Source organism: Mastomys coucha, unplaced genomic scaffold (genome assembly GCF_008632895.1).
Source record: "Mastomys coucha isolate ucsf_1 unplaced genomic scaffold, UCSF_Mcou_1 pScaffold13, whole genome shotgun sequence".
Classification (NCBI taxonomy): Eukaryota; Metazoa; Chordata; class Mammalia; order Rodentia; family Muridae; genus Mastomys; species Mastomys coucha.
The window spans coordinates 73,523,697-73,530,956 of record NW_022196895.1 but is presented as its reverse complement, the minus strand read 5'-3'; the positions used below and the strand labels follow the sequence as shown (position 1 = coordinate 73,530,956).

Genomic DNA, 7,260 nt, shown 5'->3' with positions numbered 1-7,260 from the left:
AAAAAAAAAAAAAAAAGAGGTACAGATGACTATCATTTTCCTCTCCTCCAAAACCTGCACTGCCTATAGGGAGTCAGCCCTTGCATTATAAGCTTGTCCTCAGCGTCGGTCTCTGGAGCTCTCTCTTCTTGCCAAGTGGAGACTCATCCTACTTTCTCAAGGTCCCGAGCTCAGTACGTGCCCCGCGCCCATTTTAAGGACCGGTCTGCGAAACTCTCAGTCGTGTGTGTCACCCTTCCCAAGGCGGGCTGCCAAACCCAGGAGTGACTCTGCAGAGGTGGAATTTGGGGCGTCCGAGGCGTGCGTTGGCGGAGCGGGGTCCCCCGGAGGACTGTGTCACCGGCAGGTGGCGCGCTCGCCGCAAGCCCCGCGGCGTTTCCCGAGCCAAAACTTGAACAGGACGTTAGTGCGGGTGTCGGAGCCGAGCGGTTCCCGGGAGCGGAGCTGGTTTTGGTCCCCTGCGGGAAAGTGACGGGACAAGGGATCGGACACCTTGCTGGAAGTGACTGCACGATCCGGACACCGTGAGCTTCCATCGGAAAGGCTTCTCGAGTGGGTGAGTACTGGGGCAGCCCTCGGGAAGCGGAGCCCGGTGCTTTTAAGGCACGGGGTTTTGCACGGCCCAGGCATCTCGGCCCTCCGAGACCAACGTTACCGGATCGGACGGAGGGCGCGCACGAAAGCCCGGGAAGCGGGAGCACCGGAGCCCGCGCTCAGCGAAGGGCGGGCGCGAGCGCGCGCCCCCGCCGCCAGATGGCGCTGCGCAGCTTGCTCCGGGCCGGCCGCCTGCTAGTCTAGGTTCCCGCCGCGGCGGCGGCCGCTCTAGCCGCCAGGCGCTGCTCTGTGGTTCCGGGCGGAAGTGAGGCGCAGAGCGGAACGGCCTCTGGTGACATTTTCTCGGGGCGGCGCGGACGACGGAAGGGAATTGGTGTTGGTGGCTGCGGAGGCGGCGAGCTCTACTCTGCCCCGCTTGCAGGGGCTCCAGCCGCGCTTCTCTGCTCGCCGCCGCCGGGAGTCGTCGTCGGAGGAGGGGGCGGCGGGGGCCGCCGCGGCCCGAGTCAGCGCCGCCCGGGTGGGCGCGTGCCCCGACGGGGCACGCGCGGGGCCGGCGAGGAGGCACGGACGGCGGGGCGCAGGTGAGGATCGGAGGGGCGCGGGGCCGCGGCCTTGGTGGCGGGGCGAGCCTCGGGCTCGGGGCCGCGTCCCGGGAAGGTGCTCGTGAGGCTGAGGGGAGCGGGGCCGGGCTGCGGGGGCTCTGCGGCGTCCGAGCGTGGGGTCACGGCGGCGGAGGCGCGGCCCGGACCCCTCGCCCGCCCGCCGGCTCGGCGGCTTCTCTGCGCGCGGTGACCCTCGCGTCCTCTGCCCGCCGGTCGACGCGCCCTCCCCCGGCCGCTGGCGCCGCGGGGACGGCGGGCTGGAAGAGACCGCAGCCCTCAGGCCGCAGAGTTGTGTTGGAGCAACTTTGCGGAGCCCGGCCCCGCGGGAGCGGCGGAGGCGGCCCCTCCTCCAGCTCGGTACCGGGAGGCTGGCGCCCACAGCATCCCCGAGCTGCGGAGAGCCCCCTTCCGCGGTGGCCTTGGAGGGGGGAGCGAAAAAGGGTTTCCCCGGCTTGGTGCTGGCCTCCTTGCCGCTCCCTCGACTGAATCAATGACGTGCGTGGGTCTCCGGCGCGGACCCGCGACTTTGTCAACTTTAAAGGGCAGCGCAGGTGTCTTCTGAGGCCCCCCCCTCCCCGCCCGATTAAAGACTGTTACCTTCCCCGATTTCCCAGAGTACTCCACCAGTATCCCTTCTCACCGTTTATCTCAAAGCACCAATTTTTCTAGTGGATCGTATTTTCATATGGAGCAGCCCCCCCCCGCACCCCCCCGTCAGACTCATCTGTTATTCATTCTCACCTTTAAGTTAACCTTATCACAGAGTAGAGAGGCTGGCGGGTTGAAGGGAGAGAACCGGTGCAGCCGCCCTTCCAGAAGCTTCACCTCGCGGGCGTTTTTGTGCTTGCGGGGCACTGGGTTTTCTGTTTGAGCCCCTGTATCTGAACCTTTGCATCCATTTGGGGGAACGTTCCACCGATGATGCTGTGTGAAGGCTGGGACACTTCATTATAAATGGGTCTGACAGTGCTTAGCTTATGACAGTATAGTAGCGCTAGGCTCGAGTTAACAGTGTGAATCTCGCTCTCTTTCCTCCTCTTGGGATATTTTTAAGGATGGAGGCTATTAACTTTGCAATGTCGCTTTGCTGATCCCAGCGATCTACATTTCTCCAGTAATCAGAGCGTTGTCTTTTGGTTTAACAAGCAGTTTAGAGACCTACATATGTATCATCGCCTATCTTGAAGAATTACATCCGTAACTCCCCCCCCCTCGCCCTGGAGGATCCTGTTTATATGCTATTATAACGTTAACTAGAGTGTATTGTGCATAGTACATTGTCCATAAATGTGTAATTATTAATTAAATTTGAATTTAGGAAGCAAGATGGACTTGACTTCAGTGACCTATTTTAAAAAGTATTTGACCGACATTTTAATTCATTTCTATTACACGAAAAAAAATATTTTTAACATATGAATTGACTTTCTTTAACATGCTTCTCAGTAATGCTGTTTTTTGTTTGTTTATTTTGGTATTCGTTTTTGGTTTTCAAGACAGGGTTTCTCTGGGTAGTCCTGGATGTCCTGGAACTAGCTTTGTAGACTAGGCTGACCCTGAACTCAGAGATCTCTTTGCCTTTGCCTCCCAAGTGATGGGAATAAAAGGTGTGTGCAATTGTAGCTGGTGCCACTGCAGCTGGCCTTGTAGTGCTGAATTCTTAAGATGGTAAACTACACTGACTCTGCCTCTGTCTCTCCCCCTCCCCCAGAGAGACAGGGGGAGAGGGAGGGAGGATTTTGTGTAGCACAGACTGGTTTTGAACTCCTGATTCTCCTGCTTCCATCTTCCAAATGCTAGCTAGGATTACAAGTGTTAAGTTAACGTGGATGTAAACATCAAAATAAATGTATATAATTTGAAAGGCAGGGAGAAAAGACAAGATAGCTATAACTAGAGGACCAAGTTAGATTTTTTTTCTCTTTAAGTCAGTCTCAGTCCTCTTGCTTTAACTTCTTGCTTGCTCAGATTTTTCAGTTTGAGTTAAATTTTTATGTTTGGGGGCATGTACTGTTTCATTAAGTGGAGGTCAGAGGAGTTTGTGGGAGTTGGTTCTCTATTTGTATCATGTGGGTCCCAAGCACTGGGGCAGGTATCTTAACTTAGCCATCTTGTAGGCTCCATAAGTCAGATTTCTCAGTGAAATGCCACCTCAACTTTATGGACAATGGATCAGATTTTGAAACAAGAAACTTGTCCATTGTTAACTTCATATTAAGTTCACAGTGCATTTGTAATTTAGTTTGTATGTATGTATGTGTGTGTGTGTATGTTGGGGAGGGACAGGGTCCAGGCTGGCCATGAATTTGTGGCAGTCTTTGTCCCTTTTCCTCTGGAGTGCAAGTGTGAGCCATTACTCATGGTATTATTCACACTTAATGGGTATTCATATGAAACTGTCATGATACTGTTTGTTTTATGTGAATATCAAGCCCTACATAATGAAGATAAGTTTAACTTTAACTTTTTTTTTTTTTGGTTTTGAGACAGGGTTTCTCTGTATAGCCCTGGCTGCCCTGGAGCTCACTCTGTAGACCAGGCTACCCTTGAACTCAGAAATCTGCCTGCCTTTGCCTCCCAAGTGCTGGGATTAAAGGTGTGCACCACCATGCCCGGCCCTAACTTTAACTTTCAAGTATAATGCAATTCTGCTAGAACAGTACTCTCAACCTGTGAGTCCCATCCTCATTGGGGGTCAAACAATAACAAGTGGTCCCATTGTCAGGTATCTGGCAGAACAGATATTTACATTATGTTTCATAACAATAGCAGAATTACAGTTATGAAGTAGCAACAAAATAATTTTATGGTTGGGGGTCAGCACACCATGAGGAACTGTATTAAAGGGTTGCAGCATTAGGAATGTTGAGAACCACTGTACTAGAGCTCAATACTTTGGAATTTTTTTGTATTCATATTTCTGGCATCGATACTTTAATTCTTCTTACTGAGCCAGGTAGAATGGCTTATGCCTGTATTACAGACGGAGGCAGAAAGATTGCTTTGAGTTGAAGGCCAACATGTGTGACATAGTGAGATTCAGGACAGCCTAGATTATAGTGTGGGATTGAATCTCAGAAATAAATAAATCTGTTCACTACAGAACTAATAATTTCTGTGAGCTTATGTGGTTACTCATTTAAGAAGTTGTTTTTGTGGGGTCACTAATCTTACAGTTTTGCTCCAATATATACATGAAGAGACATGATGGATAGGCAATTTGAGTATTTTTCTCCCCTTTTAAAGCTTGGATGTAGTAGCAACCCTATCCTTAATTTGGTAACTTTAATAAAAATTATCTTAGACCTTCATTTTCCTGCGTATAACTAGGAGTATGAAAATAACTTATAGAGTATATTGTATTTACTCAATTGACAATGCTTGAAAACTCCAGCAAAATACATTATTAATGCGTGTTCTCTGCATAGTGATTTAAATATATTGTTTTTTATAATAATTAATTAATTAATTTAGAGACAAAGTCTATATAGCCCTGGCTGGCCTGGAACTTTGTAGACACCAGGCTGCCTTCTAATTCATAGAGATCTACCTGCTTTTGCCTCCACTAGTGATTTTAATATATTATTTTAAGAAAGATTTGGGGCTCAAACTTTTCTTTGTTGATGATGATTATGCAGAAAAAATGGAATAGATATAATGACCAGTAAAGTGATGATACCTAGAAGAGATACGGACAAAGAAGACAATACTCATGTGGGACTTTTTTTTTTTTTCCTGGTGAGATGAGTCTTACTATGTAGCCTTGGCTGGCCTGTAACTCATTGAGATCCTGCCTGCTTCTGCCTTGTCAGTCAGTGCTGGGATTAGAGGCATATACTACCACACCCTGGCCTCATTTGGCACCTCTTTATCCTCAGCCCTAAGCTATGGATTCTTAACACTTGCTAGCAGTTCCATAGAGCTGTGATGGAGCATGCGCAAGAAACTTAAGCTTTTGAACCTAAGGTTTGAGGTGAGTTTCTAGACAAGCACTCCCTGTTAGGGACAGGCCTAAGTGAAATCATGTCTATCGAATTCTGAGTTGCCCTGTGCTCTGAGGAAAGCCAAGTGGGGAAGACTTAGTTGGTTAGTGGGGTCATGAATTAAGATGCTTCCTCACCTCTCTGTCAGAATGAGAATTTAGAGACAAAGTACTGGGCTGGTATTTGTGATCCCCACTTAGCATTCAGAGTGCTGGAAGGCAGGCAGGCAGGCAGGTAGACGCTGAAGCATTGGAACAGGAGCGCAGAGCTTCTAGCCTGATTCACAAGCATTAGGCAGAGATGGGGAGTGAGGAGACTGAGACTGGGCGTGGCGTCGTGGGCCGCCCCCAGTGACACAAGGCCACACCCAGTCCTTTCCAAACAGTCCCACCCACTGGGGCCAAGCATTCAAATACATGAGCCTATGGGGCCATTCCATTTCCCACCACAGTGGGAAAGTGCCTAGGCTGAGCACTCTCACTGGCCCTGGTGATTATTTTTTTCTTTAGTTACTTTGAATTTGACTATTGTCTTGAAACTTTATAAAGTCAATTTTGTCAGTCTTTGTCTTTTAAATGTACCTACTTTCCTTATTCTTTCCGAGCTCTCATTACTGAACTTCAGGGAAAGAAACAGTGCTTCTTGTGTGGGCAGCATCTCTCTCGAAGAGTGGGATTGATGAGCAGTCAGTTTTCTCACTCAGCCTACATGGCCTTGTGGTAGAAGGAAGGACAGGGTGAGCTAAGAAAGCAACTGTTCTTCTCAGTGTTTCTGAGCTCCTCGAAGAGGGGATATGCAAACCAAAGGCGCACACACACACACACACACACACACACACACACACACACACGCACGCACACAGACACACATACATACACATGCACACACACACGCACACACACATACACACACATACACACACGCACGCACACACATACACACACACACGCGCACACATACACACACACGCGCACACACGCACATACATGCACGCACACACATGCACATACACATACATATACACGCACGCACACATGCACACACGCACGCACACATACACACGCACGCACACACACATGCACACACACCCCAAAACGTAGTAACAGCAGCTGGTGGTTCCTGATGTTACTTTAAAGTGCTTTAGCCTTTATGAAAGATTTGGTTAGTTGTTCTATTTGGGATTTCTGGGTTTGACTTGGTTCTTGTAAATTTAACTCTGATATTATTCATATCTTTACTTAAAGTAAAGAGCTTTTCTTCACTCAGCCAGTAGATAAATGTTATAAGTCCATAAAGTATGAACTTGGCATTATTTACATATATTTACTGGAATTTTTTTTATAGTTAGATAAAAAGTGTAATTCTTACCAGCAAATCCTAGTTTGTGAATGTAGGTGAATTTACAAAGTGGTTAAATTGAAACCTCACTTACTGGGTTTTGAAGTGCCAGGTGGGGCTGGGTCCGTAGATAAAATAGTTTCTAGCTAAGGAAATGATTCTAGGGAACCAGGTGATTCCCAAGTCTCCTTCCGGCTTAGAATGCAGTGAGAGGAAGTGTGCTGTAAGGGAAGCCCTCCCAACTGTAGGCGGAGCTGGGCTTTCCTGTGTAAGCCTTGAATAAGGGTTAGAGAGCAGGGGTCTTTCTTAAATGGCTCTTTAAGCTTAAAGTGCCTGAAGACAGACAGACAGACAGACTGACTGACTGATTTTTTCTTTCTTTCCTTCTTCCTTTCTAAATATACTGCCATTTCCTTTGCAAAGTGCATTTTTCCCCCTGAATTCAAGTTTATGTATTAATAAATTAGCGTGGGTGATTGTTCAGAGAGCATCAGTGGTAAGCCTATTAATATTTTTAGAGTAACTATATTCAAAAATTTTTAAAAGATTTTATTTTTATTCTTTTTATGTATATCTCTGTTTATTTGTGTAAATATGTACCACCACTTTGTGTTTACTCAAGGAGACCAGAAGATGGTGTTGGATCCCCAGGAGCTGGAATTATAGGCAGTTGTAAACTGCTATTAGTGGGTTCTGGGGACTGAACTTAGGTCTCCTGTAAGAGTAAGTCTTCTTTTAACCACTCACTGAGCCTTTTTTCCCCACCCCCTAGAGCAGCCTGC

General features: G+C 48.2%; 1 protein-coding gene and 1 pseudogene across 4 annotated transcripts in view; one reads left to right on the top strand and one right to left on the bottom strand.

Moving 5' to 3' along the window:
- Positions 1–16: 16 nt before the first annotated feature.
- LOC116087498 lies at positions 17–1,273 on the bottom strand (annotated as a pseudogene).
- Positions 370–7,260, top strand: part of CUNH18orf25 (chromosome unknown C18orf25 homolog) — an 85,942-nt gene continuing 79,051 nt past the window's right edge. Inside the window, exon 1 of one of the 4 annotated variants that reach the window (XM_031366093.1) lies at positions 370–556. The gene's annotated coding sequence lies outside the window, so the exon portion shown is untranslated. Of the gene's footprint in view, positions 557–856; positions 1,137–7,260 lie in introns of those variants that run through there. The other 3 variants (XM_031366091.1, XM_031366092.1, XM_031366090.1) reach the window with 3 other exon arrangements.